This window comes from Rattus norvegicus, chromosome 14 (assembly GCF_036323735.1).
Source record: "Rattus norvegicus strain BN/NHsdMcwi chromosome 14, GRCr8, whole genome shotgun sequence".
NCBI lineage: Eukaryota > Metazoa > Chordata > Mammalia > Rodentia > Muridae > Rattus > Rattus norvegicus.
The window spans coordinates 30,844,753-30,862,902 of record NC_086032.1 but is presented as its reverse complement, the minus strand read 5'-3'; the positions used below and the strand labels follow the sequence as shown (position 1 = coordinate 30,862,902).

Genomic DNA, 18,150 nt, shown 5'->3' with positions numbered 1-18,150 from the left:
AGAATGCTTCATCCCATGGATTCCCTCATTCGACTCGAATTTAAACCTTTCTACTACTGAGTTTCTTGAGACGACTGCAGCTTGCTAACCAATTCCTTCTGTCGTAGAACACACTGAGTAAGAAGCAGGCAGCTACCTTCCTTCTCTTCCAGTTTCTCTTAGATTTATGTGGCAACACGAATTTCTCTTCCTTAAGGAAAGGAAGTCTTAGTTCTAGTAAAAACAATGGTGACGTTATATATTTTCACATTGAGCCATAGGGGCCACTTAAGAACTGGGCAAACATTTCTCTTGGTTAAGCCTAAATGATACAAAAGAGTCAAGCTTGACCACGCAGCCACTGTAGGATTCTACCTATATGTAATGAGAACGGAGTCGAATGGCATTCAGTCTTCTGGCGTTTCTTTGGATAAGAACCCATGTGGAGGAAAGTTGACTCAGGAAGGAAGACCAGATAGACCTTCTTACTATCCTCAGGTCTTGGAATTTTTATAGATGCCTAAAGATAGGATTGTTTTCTTAGAGGATGCGTTTCACCTTGGATGGGAGTCAGATCCTCTCCCTGCTGTTCCTTTTCCTTTCTTCTGCCTCTCATACCCAGGTTCCCACTTCATCTCCTCTATTCTTCTTCAGTTGCTTGGGATCCAACTTCATCTTTAAGGCTCTACCCTGAGTTGGTGGTGGACAGGATCATGCCCATGCTTTAAGAAGGAAGCATGGGTACTTCTAGCCTTGTAGATCCCACTGGTGTGGACTGGTATCCTTACATCCCCCAAGAGTCTGGTACCAGAGGAAGGCTGGGATCACATGACCACCAATTCAGTGCAACGAGGCAGTACTTGAGCTTGTGGACTATGACAGGGACTTCTTAACTTTGGAAACATCTGCTTTTTCCTCTTTAGTGTATGAAGCCAATTCACATTGAGCATACATATATAGAAACAGAAAAGCACAAAACTCCTACCAGTAAGTATAATGTTATCCAAAATGTGAAGTGTGAAAACAGTAAATAAATGGAAGTAGAACTTTTTTTACTCTTAACACCTAGGTATTACCATCTGATACAGAATCTTCCTCTCTCTCTCTCTCTCTCTCTCTCTCTATATATATATATATATATATATACATACATATACATATACATATATACATATATACATATATATATATATATCTTATTTATAGAATTAGACAAATCCAAAGAATTGAATATGGTAAGTGTGAAGGTGTGTGTGAGTGGTGTGTGTGTGTGTGTGTGTGTGTGTGTGTGTGTGTGTTGTGACAAGCAAAGACAGAGGTAGATGGAGATACAGAAACAGAGAGGGATCGAGTCTTTCCATTGAGTAATCAATTAAGTACATATCAGAAATATAGACATAAAGAAGATGAAACGATTTTTAAAAGAAATTTATAACTTAAAACTAATAATTTCAGCCTAAACAGGTTTTTGAAATAGGTTAATATTTGAGGGGAAAATAATTTTTTAGGCCTTTTGGTGACATTTAATACTTTATTTCACCTTTGAAGTCACTGGATTGACATCAGGTACAGAACTCTAATCAAACTCAGATACTACGTGATTTTTTTTTAATAAGATGAAGATAATCCTTTCTTGTGTTGGTTACAGGGAATGGTCCTTTGATATCTGCCATCTAAGAAATACTGTATGAGGCAGAACATGAAGAATTACTAGGAAAATCAAGATCAAATATGGTGCTAACAAAGAATAGCAAACACAGTGGCTGTCCACTCTCCTCATCACCTCAGCTTGGTTTATTCTTCGTTACACACAAAACAGGGTTTCTTTTTCCTTTCATGCAGTACTGATGGAGCGCTACACAGAAATCCTTCTATTGCTTCTTTAGACAAGGGGCCTCACTGCCATGTCCTCAGCGTGAGCTAGGCCATGTGCCAGTGCTGGGTTGCTTCCATTCTTCCTCAGGTCCTGTCCTGGCTTGCTGTGCGACCTGCAGGGAGTCTGTAACAGCTCTCTGTGGATCTGACTCTTCAGAGAAGTGACCTCAAGCCTCTGAAATGCCTGGCATTGTCCCCAGTGTCAGAGCTAGTCTCTTGCTGTAGATTTAAGAGCAGGATGGGATTGTGTCACTTGTCAGAGGAATCAGGTTTATGATCACTCACACTCTCTGTAGTGACTGACTTCTGGATACGACTGCCTGGGGCTAGAAGCAGTCACTGTGGCTTTAACTTTACCCATTAAAATAGAAAAGGAAACACACCTGCCAATGCAAAACACCTAGTAAGATTTTGGTGTGTGTGTGTGTGTGTGTGTGTGTGTGTGTCTGTGTCTGTGTCTGTGTCTGTGTCTGTGTGTCTGTGTATGTCTGTCTGTCTCTGTGTTTGTGTGTACATCTCTTTCTGTGTGTATGTATGTGTTATGTCTCTGTCTGTGTGTGTGTTCATGTGTGAGTCTGTCTTTCTGTGTGTATGTGTGTCTGTCTCTCTCTGTTTCTCTCTCTCTCTCTCTCTCTCTCTCTCTCTGTGTGTGTGTGTGTGTATGTATGCTTTTTGGGTGCTTCCAAGAGTCATTTGGCATCTTAAATTTGTGGAAAATTCACCATCCTGGAGACCACTGTGCATTTTAAGCTGCCCTTATTTGGTCTTTCTGAATTTGGGTTGATGAATCTGGTCTTGGTGTTTTCCGTGATGTAGAAATTAATATAGTCTTCCCTTGAAAAATTTCTGTGTGTTTTTAAATTGCTTTTTTGTATGCCTATGAGGTGATGGATTTCGTCACGGAACGTTCAGACATCCCTTTTCTCATTCACTTCCATGCCTTACCCCTGTGCCTTACATCTGCACCTGCATCCAGGTCTCCCTCTGGCTGGTTCTGTCTCTCCCTCTACTTCTGTTCTCATGCCCCATATGCACCATTACCCTCTCTACTTTTTAAAAAAAAAAACTAGGACTTTGGTAGGCCAAACTTTGTTGTAGTTGCTAAGCATAGTTTGTAATAGCCTCAAAAGGGAGAAGCCAGCTCAGGGCCTGGGTGAGGAAGGGAGGAGCCTCCTGGAGGAAGGCATGGTGGTTCCTTAGCTACTGTTTGGTCATCGGTATCCTAAGAAGTGGCCCAATGATATATGTCCCACAACAAAGTACTTTATGGTTAAGGAATTATTATTTTTTGAGGTATCCCAATAATATTCATGTAATGTTAAGAAACAAAAGGAGTGATTTTCTGTGTAGTTTTTACTTTAAAAATTATTGAATGGATGAAAAGGAAATGGAGAAGTTTGTGACTCAAACATGATAATTAGTCTGTTGTTGATAATTATCTAACAGGGAGACGGCTCCACGGAGGCCTCTTCTGCAGTTTCCCTATCTTTCATTTGTTTAAAATTTTCTGTAGTGAAAAGGAAAAGATAAGTCCTGAAAGGAGGATGGGAAAGGGGCCTTTGTGTGCCTCAAGGTGACTAGCATTACCTAACGGCCTCGAGCGGTGTTTCAGCTGAGCCTCCTCTTCCACTTTCCCAGGCCTTACCTGGACCGAAGAAGTGTTAAAGGCACAACATCAAAGATGGCTTTATTCTTAACGTGCCTTTTCCAATGGTATTTCCTCCAGGTGAAGTAAGGCCACGGCCTCAGCCAGAGGCCAAGGATAGACTCCCAGTCTTTGTCAGTGACTTTGAGAGTAGGCTCCAGTTTGCCTAGGAAAGGACTTAGCAAGAGCCCGATGAGGATGGAGAGGGGAAAAGAAAAGGCCTTGCTTCCAGGATATTTGATTCTGCTTTCTGTCAGATCCAGGACTTTAACATCAGGTTTCCTGCTCCTGCCTACACCTCTCCCATCTCTGTTTCCAAATTTTCCTTTCTCCCTCTTTCCTTACGAAAAAAATCTGCTTCTGGGCACCTTATTAAAGCATGTTCTTCTAGCTCTTAGCATTAAGAATCTGTCAGCATTTCCCATTATGTAGCTCTCTCAGCTGACACTCTATTCTTAATTGGCACTATTGTAGCGGAGAAAAGACAAAACACTTTAGTTAATGCTAGAGCCCAGGCTACATTCTCAATCTTAACACTGTATGTCCTGGATTAGTGGGTTTAAGTTAGTTCTTTAATTTACTTGAATATCTTTTATTCCCAGGTGAATGCTCTGCTTTTTTCATTATTTATCTACCAGCAGTCACAGGGAAGCCTTTTCTCTGAGAACTGGATTCCTTACCAGGGTCAAGAACAGTTTTCTGTTCTTGCATGGGGAGACTAACTGTGGAAAATAAGAATTGGGGGACATGCTTAGGAATGGTCATGTCTACCCCCCTTACTTTATGGATTTTAAAATAGGCTAAAATATTAGAATATCTTCTATGCTGCTGGAGTCGTTTGGTATAGTTCAGTCTTCCCACTTCTACCTTAGGATCCTCCAACCACAAGTATTTTTAAAATGTACTTTTTGAAAAAATGGCTTTCATTACGTACAGATTTGAGGAGCTTAGTAGGCAAACATCTGAAAGACTGCTTTGAAACTGTCTCCTAGATATCCATGGGGCTGTTACACTCAAGAGCTCACAGCACCTGTGGTTGGATGCTCATGACCTGTTCACAAGGTAGTCAACCTTCCAGTATGAATGAGGAAGATGGGTAGTAGCAACCCCCTCCCAGATGAAGACTATGGAAGCAGATGGCTGCCTAGAGGAGGAGACTCAGTTTTCTTCAGGGGTGTGGCCCTGAATAGGTTAGGTGGACGGCTTCTCATCCAAGTACCTTTGAATAGCACTTGTTATGGACTCATTGTGTTCAGTGTGTGTGTGTGTGTGTGTGTGTGTGTGTGTGTGTGTGTGTATGTGTGTGTGTTTAAGGGGCAAACAGATTATGAAATCTTTTAGTTGAAAGAAAGAACAGAAAGAAGCATGTAGGTATTTGTTAAACAATCTGATGACAGAATTCTGTTTTTAGCGTCCTCAAGCCCTATGTGGTTTCTAATCCACAGCTAATTCGACAGCAATATTTTTAGCAGCTCACCTTTATCGAGCCTTTCTGAAAAAATTTTTTACTCTGTTTCTATAGAAACAGTAAGTCCTTCTCTTTACATGTTCATGCTATATTAACACTTTAATATCTAATTAAATCCTAGAGTTACAATTATAAGTACTTGGGCAAGGGCATGTTTAGGAACAAGCAGTGTTGACTTTTAGTCTGCATAGCAATTGGTGGAAGCTGTAGTATGTATACAAGAAAATGATCTTCTCCCCTCAAAGGGGAATTGTTCAAATTGTACAGAGGATTTGCAGAGGTAAAGAAGATCAGCTGACTATAAATGGTAGACATTTACCAGATCATGTCCATTTTTTTCTTTTATTGACATATAATTGTATATAGTTAGGGAGTATACCATGACACAATTCGGTATACACTGTGTAATCCATCATCTTAAACATAATAATTTGTGATAAGAAATTTCAAAGTTATGGTGTTCAGATGTCTTAAATACACAACCCATTGTTGTTAACTGTATTTGTTTAGCTGTGTAATGGAATTGCTGAATTATTCATTTGGTTAAATAACAAAATAAACAAGGCAAAGAAAAACAGATTTACATGATGTCATTCATATTCAGAATAGTAGAGGCTGAGAAAAAGAGAAAAAGGAGAGATTGGTAATGGGTACCGGGTTACAGTTAAAGATTAATTTTTCATAGGCACATCCTATTGATATATTTTTTTGGGCTCATGTCTTCACAGAAGATTCTGTTCTAGCTTTTCACCTCTGGGGGCCCTCAACACATTGTAGCCCTGTCCCCAGGCCCATGCCCAGGTGTTGACATTGCTGAATGACCATAGGGCTCCCTCACATTTTGTGCCTAGTACTTGAATATTTCCATATGTATTTCTAGATTTCAAACCAAATTATATGATGCTTTTATTGGTCATATTTTATTGAAAATGTCTGTGTTGTTTTAGAAGAAGGGAGTTATCTCTACCAGGCTAGTCCATTTGCCAGTAATCTCTGGAAGATCTACCAAGTTTCAAGTGTAAATGATTGGTTAAGCTGTGATTCCTCTAGTGCAGTGGTTCTCAACCGGTGGATTGCAACTCCTTTGAGGTGAAATGACCCTTTTATAGGGGTCACCTAAGGGCATCAGATAACATAGATATTTACGTTGTGCTTCATATCAGTAGGGAAATTTTAGTTTTGAAGTAGTAACAAAAATAATTTTATAGTTGGGGGTCACCACAATTTGAGGAACTATAGTAAAGGAGCACAGCATTAGGAATACTGAGAACCACTGGTCTAGTGAGATGTCTCAATGCAGCCTTTGCTTATTTTCAAGAAGACAGATGCAGGTGTCCTGTTGAAGGATTCTCTTTTGCTGATACCCGCCCAATAGTAGAGGTTTCCTGGCTCCAGCACACTGCTAAGCCCACATTTCTCCCTCACCGCCCTGGAGGCACTCCAAGTTACCATAGCTTTTTGTCTCCCTGTAGGCCAAGTTTTAATTCTGCTTCCTATTATCCCATCACTCTGAGCCTTGGACATTCTTTCTTTGATATAGATCTGTCAGGCCTCTTTGTAAAAATGTAAACCCATTACATCCCCTTTATTCACCCTGGCACTAATGTCCTGACTTCAAATAAATGTCCCGAGGCTCTGCTGGCTGGCCTTTACAAAGCAGCACATTTTAAGTTACTCTCCATCTACTGTCCTCCTTTACTTTGTTTAAAGATGTAAAATGAGGGCAAAGAATCATGGGCCTTAACTAATAGCCTGCAATTTCCTGCTGTCTCTACACCTTCTTTATGACATTAATTCATTACCACGTCTATGACCTATGGAATCTCTTCTGGATAGGAATGACTGTGAGCTAAAATAGAGTTAAAAAAATACCAATTTGATTCAATTGTCTTGTCAGAGTTTCTGCCACCGCCTCACAGGGGCAGGATGCACTATTGTAATCATTTCAGCAACTGCTCTTTGCCTAAAACTTGTCTTAATTACTTGTCTCCTCTACCTGAAGCTTAGGGTTTTGATTTAGTTTCCTTTGGTTAGAAATGAAGTCATATCCATTTAAAGCACATCCGAATTTTCCTTCCATTGACCTCACTATTTTGTCAATTTTCTCCAAACAGGTCATGATGGTACAATTACTGAGAAAAACATCCTGTTTGCATTTGTATTCTCCGCATTATCATTTGATACTCAACTGCCTGAGCTTGGCAGATGGGTTAAGGTTAGTATTTAGTAGAGAGGTTATTTGGCTTACAAATAATAGAAACTGATTGTAGTACATGTGAGGACAAAAGTAATCTGCTGGGAGGTTATCAGGGGGCTCAGAAAGTCAAAGGGAGGGCTCAGAACATGGGAACTGTGTTAATCAGCTGTCGCTATAATTTAAAGCAGTGTCGCTATAATTGTGCTGCATGAAACAAAAAAACACCCTCAAAACACAGGCATTTGTGGGGCTGTGGAGGTGGCTTGGTTGGTAAAGTGTTTGGTATAAAAGCATGAGAACTTGACTTTGAATCTTAGCATCCATGAAGGAAGCCAGGTTGGTGGGATGCACTTGCTATTCAGTCTAGCCAAATAGGTAAGCTTCAAGTGCAGCGAGACCTTGTTTCAAAAATAAAGTGAAGAATGATTGAAGAACATACCTAACGTCAAATACCACCCCCACTGCAATTGACTGCACACACACACACACATACACACACACACACACACACACACAGAGAGAGAGAGAGAGAGAGAAACAGAGAGAAATACACACACAGACACACACACACAGAGACAGAGGAGAGACATAGAGACAAAGATAGACAGAGACAGAGAAAAAGACACACATATAAAAAAACCTTTAAGAGTTTAAAGCAGTGAGCATGTGTTGTCATATCTATGGATCTCCTGGTTGTGGATCTCAATGGCTTGGTGAAATGTTGCATTTTTCAGACATCTTGGTCCTACATTTTTTGATATATAAAAGTTACTTCCTATAGTAAATATGTAATTGAGTTTTTTCCAATAAAGGCAAGGTCTCATGTAGCCTAGACTGACCTTATATTTGCTATATAGACAAGTATGACCTTGAACTACTGATCCTCTTACCTCTACATCCCAAGTGTTGGATTTCAGGTTTAGGCCTGTATGAATTGCTGTATGTCCAGCTGTAAGGACATAACTGAATTAAGGCCTCTAAGATGTGGCAAGCATGAACTACCTACATGACTCTTGAATGTGCATAAGTACCCAGGCAAGGGGAAATGCCACAAGAAGGGGAAGTGGATGGATAGTGGTAGCTGTAGTGTGTAGTTTATATTATCTCATTTTAAGTTCTAGGCAGATGGTGCTACTAGCTGCTGTCCAGGTTCCCTTGAATCTGTGGATGAAACACACACACACACACACACACACACACACACACACACACACACACACACACTAGCTCATTTTTAAACTGCCTTATAGCTCAGTGGCTGGGCTCTTCTCAGCCTCCCTTGGCTAGCATGCCCTTCTCTTTACTCCTTGCTCAACCCTTCTAAATCTGCCCTAGCTTAGTTATACTACTTTAGGCCCAATTGAGGAAGCTGCCAATGGCCACTCTACCCAAGATCTCACATGGCTGGTGACTCCCTTTCCCTCCAAAGCATGGTGAATTCCCTTTCCTCATCCTGTGTTTCCTAGCCTGCCTGTGGGAACCTGGAAGTCCCACTTCTGCTGCCCAGCCATTGGCTGCTGGTATCGATTGTTCAATCAAGAACCAAGTGAGGAACAGGACCTTCAGTGGTCACATGCAGATTCCTGATCAAAGTATCAGAACCACTCCCTACAGGTAGCTGGGATTTGAAAAAGGAGTTCTGCTTACTTTGACAATGAGGGAGGAATCCGGGAACCTAAGGAATGTGTAGGTTGAAAAATGACAGGCAAAAAGAGAACCTCTGGGTAAGCTTGGTCTTGACACCTTGCTTTGAGCTCAGTGCCTTTCCTCTGTTCAACCCTGAGCCAACACATTCCCCAGACTTCCTGGGTACAGGCAAAGGAGCATAAAGGACAAATGAGATGTGGATGACAGAACTATGGGAGATGGAGGTGGAGATGGCTGCTTTACAAGTAAAAGGACAAGAAAGACGTCTATTAGGAAAAAGAACTCTATGGTCTTAAAGATGTCAAAGCCTAGAATCATATGAAAGAAGAGCTGTCGCTTCAGAGAAGGGCTTCTGGCACAACTGATGATGAGGGTCCCCGAGCAGTCTCAACCACACCCCGTAGAACCAGCCGCCCCAGTCATGGTAAACCAGTTCCAGAAACAGCTACTTGGCTGTAGTGTCAATGTCTGTTGAAATGTACTTGTCTGCAAGCTTTGACTAGAGACCAGTGAAGTTAAGGGATACAGGGCCACCACCAAGCTGAAAAGGACTCTTATCTGTGTATATCTAGTTGTTCCAATACCACTACCGACAGTAGTCAGCTCAGTACTGAGAGTTCCTCTTGATCAAGGGAGAGATTCAGAAGAGCTCAAGGAAGTATACATTTTCATGAATAAGAAACTGGGGCAGGAGAATTGTTCCCAGTGTACAGAAGACAGAGAGGAATTAAGTGGGCAGTTGGTGTCTATCTGATTGCTGTCTGATTTCTAAAGCCATTTCAAATCCAGGGTATAAAGGGTTAAATTGGTAGCCTTAAACTAACAGTGAGTCAAGGAATGACACTCACAGAAGAATTGCTGGCCAGAACTGTCAGCTACAGCTCAATCTGCTGCCTGGATTAGTTTCCTGCCCTATAACATGGTTTATGGTGGCTGAACTTCAAATATCCAAACTACCTCGAGAATGCAGATGACAGCAGTTAAATGGGGATAAGCATAATGAGCAACTCTAAGTTTCCACCTTCTCTGAGTGAGCTCTGACAGCAGCCAACTGAAATAGCACAAGATGAAAAATCCTGACCTGGCTTCCCAATTGAGCAGGTCTCTTCACTTGCGGGCTACGCAACTGCATGCTGTGTGCGAGAGCGGAGGGAGCTGTGTGAATGGCTCCCCAGATCTCAACATCTGAGTGCCAGGGTGCTCCCAGAGGGCAGTCGGGATGGAGGCAATCACTGTCTTCTCAAAGTAATAAAAAGTTATTTCTTTCCTGAGAAGCTGGAAGGCACATAAAAGATTCTTTAGTGGAAGGTTATTTGTTTCTGCTCCTTCCCACTCTTGACCCAGCACATGCCATTTTGCAGGGCTGAGAATTCCTTATGAGCCTTAGATGAAACCCTGGTTACTTGTTGTTTTGTAAAGCCTAGAAGATGTGTAAACTTTTCTTCATCTGTTCTCCCATTGTGATTCAGAGAGATAATACTGGAAAGCACCTGTTCTGTTGTGTGTAGAGTTGTGTGGTCATCTCTGTAGTGAATCTTTCCCATCAAAGCAACAGTGGGACCAAACCAGACAGGTAAGTAGAAAGTAAATGAAAGGTCCATGTAAATGGACAGCAAAACAATGGTCTAAAGGGCTGGAGAAATGACTCAGAGGTTAAAAGCACTGACTGCTCTTTGAGAGGTCCTGAGTTCAATTCCCAGCAACCATGTGGTGGCTCACAACCATCTGTAATGGGATCTGATGCCCTCTTCTGGTGTGTCTGAAGACAGCTACAGTGTATTCACATACATAAAATAAGTACATCTTAAAAAATATTAGTGAGCTATCTTTCTCTCTTGCTGTCTTGCTCCCACTCTGTCCTCTCACCTCCTTCTCTCCCATTCCCTTTTCCCTTTACTCCTCTACTCCTCTTCTCTCTCTCTCTCTCTCCCTCCCTCTCTCTCTCTCTCTCTCTCTCTCTCTCTCTCTCTTTCTGACTTTGTCTGTCTCTACTACCTCTCAACTCCTCTCCTCATGCCCTAAACTCTTTTCTATACTAAAAAGATATTAATGAGTCAGTAACTATTGAGTACATTCTATTTGCCCTTTTCTGGTGTGTCTGAAGACAGGGAAAGTGTACTCACATATATTAAATACATCTTAAAATAACTAAAATGATGTAAAGACTTATTTATTTATTTATTGTTTGCCAAACATCTAATTTCCAGTCTTCTGGTGGGAGCACCTTGATTTTTCTTTGGAGTACCCAGTCTCCTTCCTTTTTCTTCCCTCTGGCTTCAGTGGAACTGACTATACTTTCTGGATATTGAAAAATGACACATGACTCAAATTCATCTGTTGATATAAAAATCTCATGATCTTTGACATAGTAAGTAGAAATCTTGCGCATGATAATAAGAGGAGAGGCTACTAGTAAATGCTGTCACAGAGACAAGCAATAAGTTCTGGCGGTTAAGGTGAGCCCCTGAATTCATCCATGCCTACTACCTCTGGATGGCGGGTTTCTTCTTCTTCTTCTTCTTCTTCTTCTTCTTCTTCTTCTTCTTCTTCTTCTTCTTCTTCTTCTTCTTCTTCTTCTTCTTCTTCCTCCTCCTCCTCCTCCTCCTCCTCCTCCTCCTCCTCCTCCTCCTCCTCCTCCTCCTCCTCCTCCTCCTCCTCCTCCTCCTTCTCCTTCAGGCAATCTGAAGCATTTCCATTTCTTTACCCTTCCTTCCTTCCTTCCTTCCTTCCTTCCTTCCTTCCTTCCTTCCTTCCTTCCTTCCTCCCTTCCCTCCCAAAATAGACACTAGATAAGGTAGATCAGGCAGAGTGAAATAAAAAAGCTCTCAGAGCACAATCCTGGGTTGTTAGCTGCAGACCTCTGGAGGCTTCAAGGGGAAGATATAGCAGCTGGAGGATGAGCCTGAAGAGTGTGTAGTATATGAAACAACTGAAAAAATGCAGGTCTTCGGGAAGATGATTTTAAAAAGTGCTTTCATGGAACTGGGGGAAAAAAAAGATGGTGGAGTGGAGTGGTGTGTGGGCGACGGGTGTAGATGCGATGGTGGCAGCTGTAGACAAAGGAGCACGTGCTGAGTAGAACCAGTCCTCTGATCACTAAGAAGCATGGCCACCACCAGTCATTGTTCTATGACCACCAGCAAGTCCAGTGCTGCCATTTGGCCAGAAGGTCTGGCCCATGGCATAGAACTGCTGGTGCTTCCACTGTTCTTCTCGTCCTCTTGTGGAGCGGAGAGCACGGGATCACTGCGCTGCCTGCAGGCTGTAGAGATTGTCCTGTCTGGGAAACTGGCAAGATGGCTGGCAGCAAGGGCAGGTTTGTGCGCCGCAGCCTGGAGAGACCTCTGTCGTCTGTGCTGCCTATAGAGGCCTTGTTGATATACATGATCTCTAGAGACTCTGTGATCGGGGCTGCCGAAGGAGATCATGTTGATGTCTATGGTCGGTACTCCCACCAGAGGCCATGTGGAATTCCGTTGTCCATGCTACTGCCAGAAACCGAAAGAAGTCCACGGTCCAGTCAGCGGCCAGCTGCTATGGGCAAAGAAGCTTCTTCTGCTGTGGTATGGATGCTTACTCACTCATAACTGAGAAAAGGAGACATTAAAGGCTTCTCCTGTGATATGCCCTCCTTCTTCCCAAACAGTCCAGACAGGAAGCTACTGAAGAGAGTCCTTAAAAGTGATAGATATGACAAAGTGTGGCTTTTCACACTTGATGGTTTCCGGTGGGGAAGCACTCAGTGTTCTTTAAGGGGCTGGCCACTGGGAGTTAGACCACGCTCGGAAGAGTATATGGGAAAACAGTTGGACTTGGTGTATGTGTGTGTGTGTGTGCACGCACCCGTGCAAGGGTTGGGGTTGGATCTGGGAGGAATGGGAAGTGGGTATGATCAATTGTCTCGTATGAAATTCCCAAGTATTAATTAAAATATTATGTAAAGGAGAAAAAAAACAAACCAAAGAAGAATTACACAGCTGGAAGCCAGACAGTTATCAGTTCTGGCATGAGTAACTGACCTGTGTCTACTCTGTGTCTACCCACGACACTTTTCTCCCAAATGAGAGTCAAGCAGCCCTTTGTGCTAACAGATTGACATTTCCCAGAACCTTTACACATTCTCATGGGTAAATGAGAGGATGAATGCTTCTAGGAGAGAAGCGTTAGGTGCCACGGGGGTTTCTGGGAAACAAATTTGCACTGGAAATCAAGAATTGACGACTCTGAGAGGTTTCTCTGGCAAAGAATTTAAAATGACTTGCTCATCGGATTCCCAGTACCTAGTAGCATGCCCGTGTACGGGGATGTCTCAGTAACTATTCGGCGAACAGTTGGGTACTGAGATTGCTTCTTTATGCACTGAGCCCTTCACCTTGGAACAGCGGCACTTCCGGAAGGAAACCCCCAGAAGCCCACTCCACTTGTTAATACTAAAGAACATTCGAAATTGACTTTTTCTTATATTTAGTGGTTTCTTTTATATTCAGTGATTTTTAAGAAAAGTTTTAATAATATTTTAAAATTTATTCTTCGAAAATGTCACACACGTCAAGAGTACACCTTGATCGTAGCAACTTCTTCAGGCTTCTCTTCCAATTCACCCCAGGAACTCTCCTCAATACAACTCCTTTCCAACTTCATGTCATCTTTTAGAGAAATTAATTAATTGGGTGCTTTGAGTTCAATTAGTGTTGATAATATGCCCGCTGGCTCCCAAAGAAAAGGACCATCTCTCCCCCAGCAGCCACCAAGTGCCAATGGCCCCTCAGCTGGAACTGGCACCTCGGCAGCCCCTCCCTCCCTTATGGCAGTGTTTTAATGTCTAAAACAATCCAAATTTCAATTTTATTTTACTAAGCAAATTGATATTTTATATATTGTCAATTTGTATTATATGTATATATAATATATATGTATCTTAAATGTATCTTATAATATATATGTATCTTAAATGGCCCAGGAGCGGCAGGACACCTGCCTGAGACACCGCCGGAACCTGAAGGAAACAGACCGGATAAACAGTTCTCTACCCCCAAATCCCGTGGGAGGGAGAGCTAAACCCTCAGAGAGGCAGACACGCCGGGGAAACCAGAAGAGACTGCACTCTGCATACACATCTCGGACGCCAGAGGAAAACACCAAAGGCCATCTGGAACCCTGGTGCACTGAAGCTCCCGGAAGGGGCGGCGCAGGTATTCCTGGTTGCTGCCACCACAGAGAGCCCGTGGGCAGCACCCCGCGAGCGAACTTGAGCCTCGGGACCACAGGTAAGACCAACCTTTTTGCTGCAAGAAAGCTGCCTGGTGAACTCAAGACACAGGCCCACAGGAACAGCTGAAGACCTGTAGAGAGGAAAACTACACGCCCGAAAGCAGAACACTCTGTCCCCATAACTGACTGAAAGAGAGGAAAACAGGTCTACAGCACTCCTGACACACAGGCTTATAGGACAGTCTAGCCACTGTCAGCAATAGCAGAACAAAGTAACACGAGAGATAATCTGATGGCGAGAGGCAAGCGCAGGAACCCAAGCAACAGAAACCAAGACTACATGGCATCATCGGAGCCCAATTCTCCCACCAAAACAAACATGGAATATCCAAACACACCAGAAAATCAAGATCTAGTTTCAAAATCATATTTGATCATGATGCTGGAGGACTTCAAGAAAGACATGAGGAACTCCCTTAGGGAAACACAGGAAAACATTAATAAACAAGTAGAAGCCTACAGAGAGGAATCGCAAAAATCCCTGAAAGAATCGCAAAAATCCCTGAAAGAATTCCAGGAAAACACAAACAGTTGAAGGAATTAAAAATGGAAATAGAAGCAATCAAGAAAGAACACATGGAAACAACCCTGGATATAGAAAACCAAAAGAAGAGACAAGGAGCTGTAGATACAAGCCTCACCAACAGAATACAAGAGATGGAAGAGAGAATCTCAGGAGCAGAAGATTCCATAGAAATCATTGACTCAACTGTAAAAGATAATGTAAAACAGAAAAGCTACTGGTCCAAAACATACAGGAAATCCAGGACTCAATGAGAAGATCAAACCTAAGGATAATAGGTATAGAAGAGAGTGAAGACTCCCAGCTCAAAGGACCAGTAAATATCTTCAACAAAATCATAGAAGAAAACTTCCCTAACCTAAAAAAAGAGATACCCATAGGCATACAAGAAGCCTACAGAACTCCAAATAGATTGGACCAGAAAAGAAACACCTCCCGTCACATAATAGTCAAAACACCAAACGCACAAAATAAAGAAAGAATATTAAAAGCAGTAAGGGAAAAAGGTCAAGTAACATATAAAGGCAGACCTATCAGAATCACACCAGACTTCTCGCCAGAAACTATGAAGGCCAGAAGATCCTGGACTGATGTCATACAGACCCTAAGAGAACACAAATGCCAGTCCAGGTTACTGTATCCTGCAAAACTCTCAATTAACATAGATGGAGAAACCAAGATATTCCATGACAAAACCAAATTTACACAATATCTTTCTACAAATCCAGCACTACAAAGGATAATAAATGGTAAAGCCCAACATAAGGAGGCAAGCTATACCCTAGAAGAAGCAAGAAACTAATCGTCTTGGCAACAAAAGAAAGAGAATGAAAGCACACAAACATAACCTCACATCCAAATATGAATATAACGGGAAGCAATAATCACTATTCCTTAATATCTCTCAACATCAATGGCCTCAACTCCCCAATAAAAAGACACAGATTAACAAACTGGATACGCAACGAGGACCCTGCATTCTGCTGCCTACAGGAAACACACCTCAGAGACAAAGACAGACATTACCTCAGAGTGAAAGGCTGGAAAACAATTTTCCAAGCAAATGGTCAGAAGAAGCAAGCTGGAGTAGCCATTCTAATATCAAATAAAATCAATTTCCAACTAAAAGTCATCAAAAAAGATAAGGAAGGACACTTCATATACATCAAAGGAAAAATCCACCAAGATGAACTCTCAATCCTAAATATCTATGCCCCAAATACAAGGGCACCTACATATGTAAAAGAAACCTTACTAAAGCTCAAAACACACATTGCACCTCACACAATAATAGTGGGAGATTTCAACACCCCACTCTCATCAATGGACAGATCATGGAAACAGAAATTAAACAGAGATGTAGACAGACTAAGAGAAGTCATGAGCCAAATGGACTTAACGGATATTTATAGAACATTCTATCCTAAAGCAAAAGGATATACCTTCTTCTCAGCTCCTCATGGTACTTTCTCCAAAATTGACCATATAATTGGTCAAAAAACGGGCCTCAACAGGTACAGAAAGATAGAAATAATCCCATGCGTGCTATCAGACCACCACGGCCTAAAACTGGTCTTCAATAACAATCAAGGAAGAATGCCCACATATACTTGGAAATTGAACAATGCTCTACTCAATGATAACCTGGTCAAGGAAGAAATAAAGAAAGAAATTAAAAACTTTTTAGAATTTAATGAAAATGAAGGTACAACATACCCAAACTTATGGGACACAATGAAAGCTGTGCTAAGAGGAAAACTCATAGCGCTGAGTGCCTGCAGAAAGAAACAGGAAAGAGCATATGTCAGCAGCTTGACAGCACACCTAAAAGCTCTAGAACAAAAAGAAGCAAATACACCCAGGAGGAGTAGAAGGCAGGAAATAATCAAACTCAGAGCGGAAATCAACCAAGTAGAAACAAAAAGGACCATAGAAAGAATCAACAGAACCAAAAGTTGGTTCTTTGAGAAAATCAACAAGATAGATAAAGCCTTAGCCAGACTAACGAGAGGACACAGAGAGTGCGTCCAAATTAACAAAATCAGAAATGAAAAGGGAGACATAACTACAGATTCAGAGGAAATTAAAAAAATCATCAGATCTTACTATAAAAACCTATATTCAACAAAATTTGAAAATCTTCAGGAAATGGACAATTTCCTAGACAGATACCAGGTATCGAAGTTAAATCAGGAACAGATAAACCAGTTAAACAACCCCATAACTCCTGAGGAAATAGAAGCAGTCATTAAAGGTCTCCCAACCAAAAAGAGCCCAGGTCCAGACGGGTTTAGTGCAGAATTCTATCAAACCTTCATAGAAGACCTCATACCAATATTATCCAAACTATTCCACAAAATTGAAACAGATGGATCACTACCGAATACCTTCTACGAAGCCACAATTACTCTTATACCTAAACCACACAAAGACACAACAAAGAAAGAGAACTTCAGACCAATTTCCCTTATGAATATCGACGCAAAAATACTCAACAAAATTCTGGCAAACCGAATCCAAGAGCACATCAAAACAATCATCCACCATGACCAGGTAGGCTTCATCCCAGGCATGCAGGGATGGTTTAATATACGGAAAACCATTAACGTGATCCATTATATAAACAAACTGAAAGAACAAAACCACATGATCATTTCATTAGACGCTGAGAAAGCATTTGACAAAATTCAACACCCCTTCATGATAAAAGTCCTGGAAAGAATAGGAATTCAAGGCCCATACCTGAACATAGTAAAAGCCATATACAGCAAACCAGTTGCTAACATTAAACTAAATGGAGAGAAACTTGAAGCAATCCCACTAAAATCAGGGACTAGACAAGGCTGCCCACTCTCTCCCTACTTATTCAATATAGTTCTTGAAGTTCTAGTCAGAGCAATCAGACAACAAAAGGAGGTCAAGGGGATACAGATCGGAAAAGAAGAAGTCAAAATATCACTATTTGCAGATGATATGATAGTGTATTTAAGTGATCCCAAAAGTTCCACCAGAGAACTACTAAAGCTGATAAACAACTTCAGCAAAGTGGCTGGGTATAAAATTAACTCAAATAAATCAGTTGCCTTCCTCTACACAAAAGAGAAACAAGCCGAGAAAGAAATTAGGGAAACGACACCCTTCATAATAGACCCAAATAATATAAAGTACCTCGGTGTGACTTTAACCAAGCAAGTAAAAGATCTGTACAATAAGAACTTCAAGACACTGAAGAAGGAAATTGAAGAAGACCTCAGAAGATGGAAAGATCTCCCATGCTCATGGATTGGCAGGATTAATATAGTAAAAATGGCCATTTTACCAAAAGCGATCTACAGATTCAATGCAATCCCCATCAAAATACCAATCCAATTCTTCAAAGAGTTAGACAGAACAATTTGCAAATTCATCTGGAATAACAAAAAACCCAGGATAGCTAAAGCTATCCTCAACCATAAAAGAACTTCAGGGGGAATCACTATCCCTGAACTCAAGCAGTATTACAGAGCAATAGTGATAAAAACTGCATGGTATTGGTACAGAGACAG

At 41.5% G+C, this 18,150-nt stretch overlaps 1 long non-coding RNA gene across 3 annotated transcripts in view; it reads left to right on the top strand.

Annotated features, from left to right (window-relative positions):
- Nucleotides 1–16,011, top strand: part of LOC102551339 (uncharacterized) — a 132,356-nt gene extending 116,345 nt beyond the window's left edge. For 2 of the 3 annotated variants that reach the window (XR_001841106.3, XR_001841108.3), the window contains exon 5: nucleotides 7,082–16,011. This is a non-coding gene — a long non-coding RNA (uncharacterized LOC102551339). The remainder of the gene's footprint in view (nucleotides 1–7,081) is intronic. The other variant, XR_010057693.1, reaches the window with a different exon arrangement.
- Nucleotides 16,012–18,150: the final 2,139 nt, after the last annotated feature.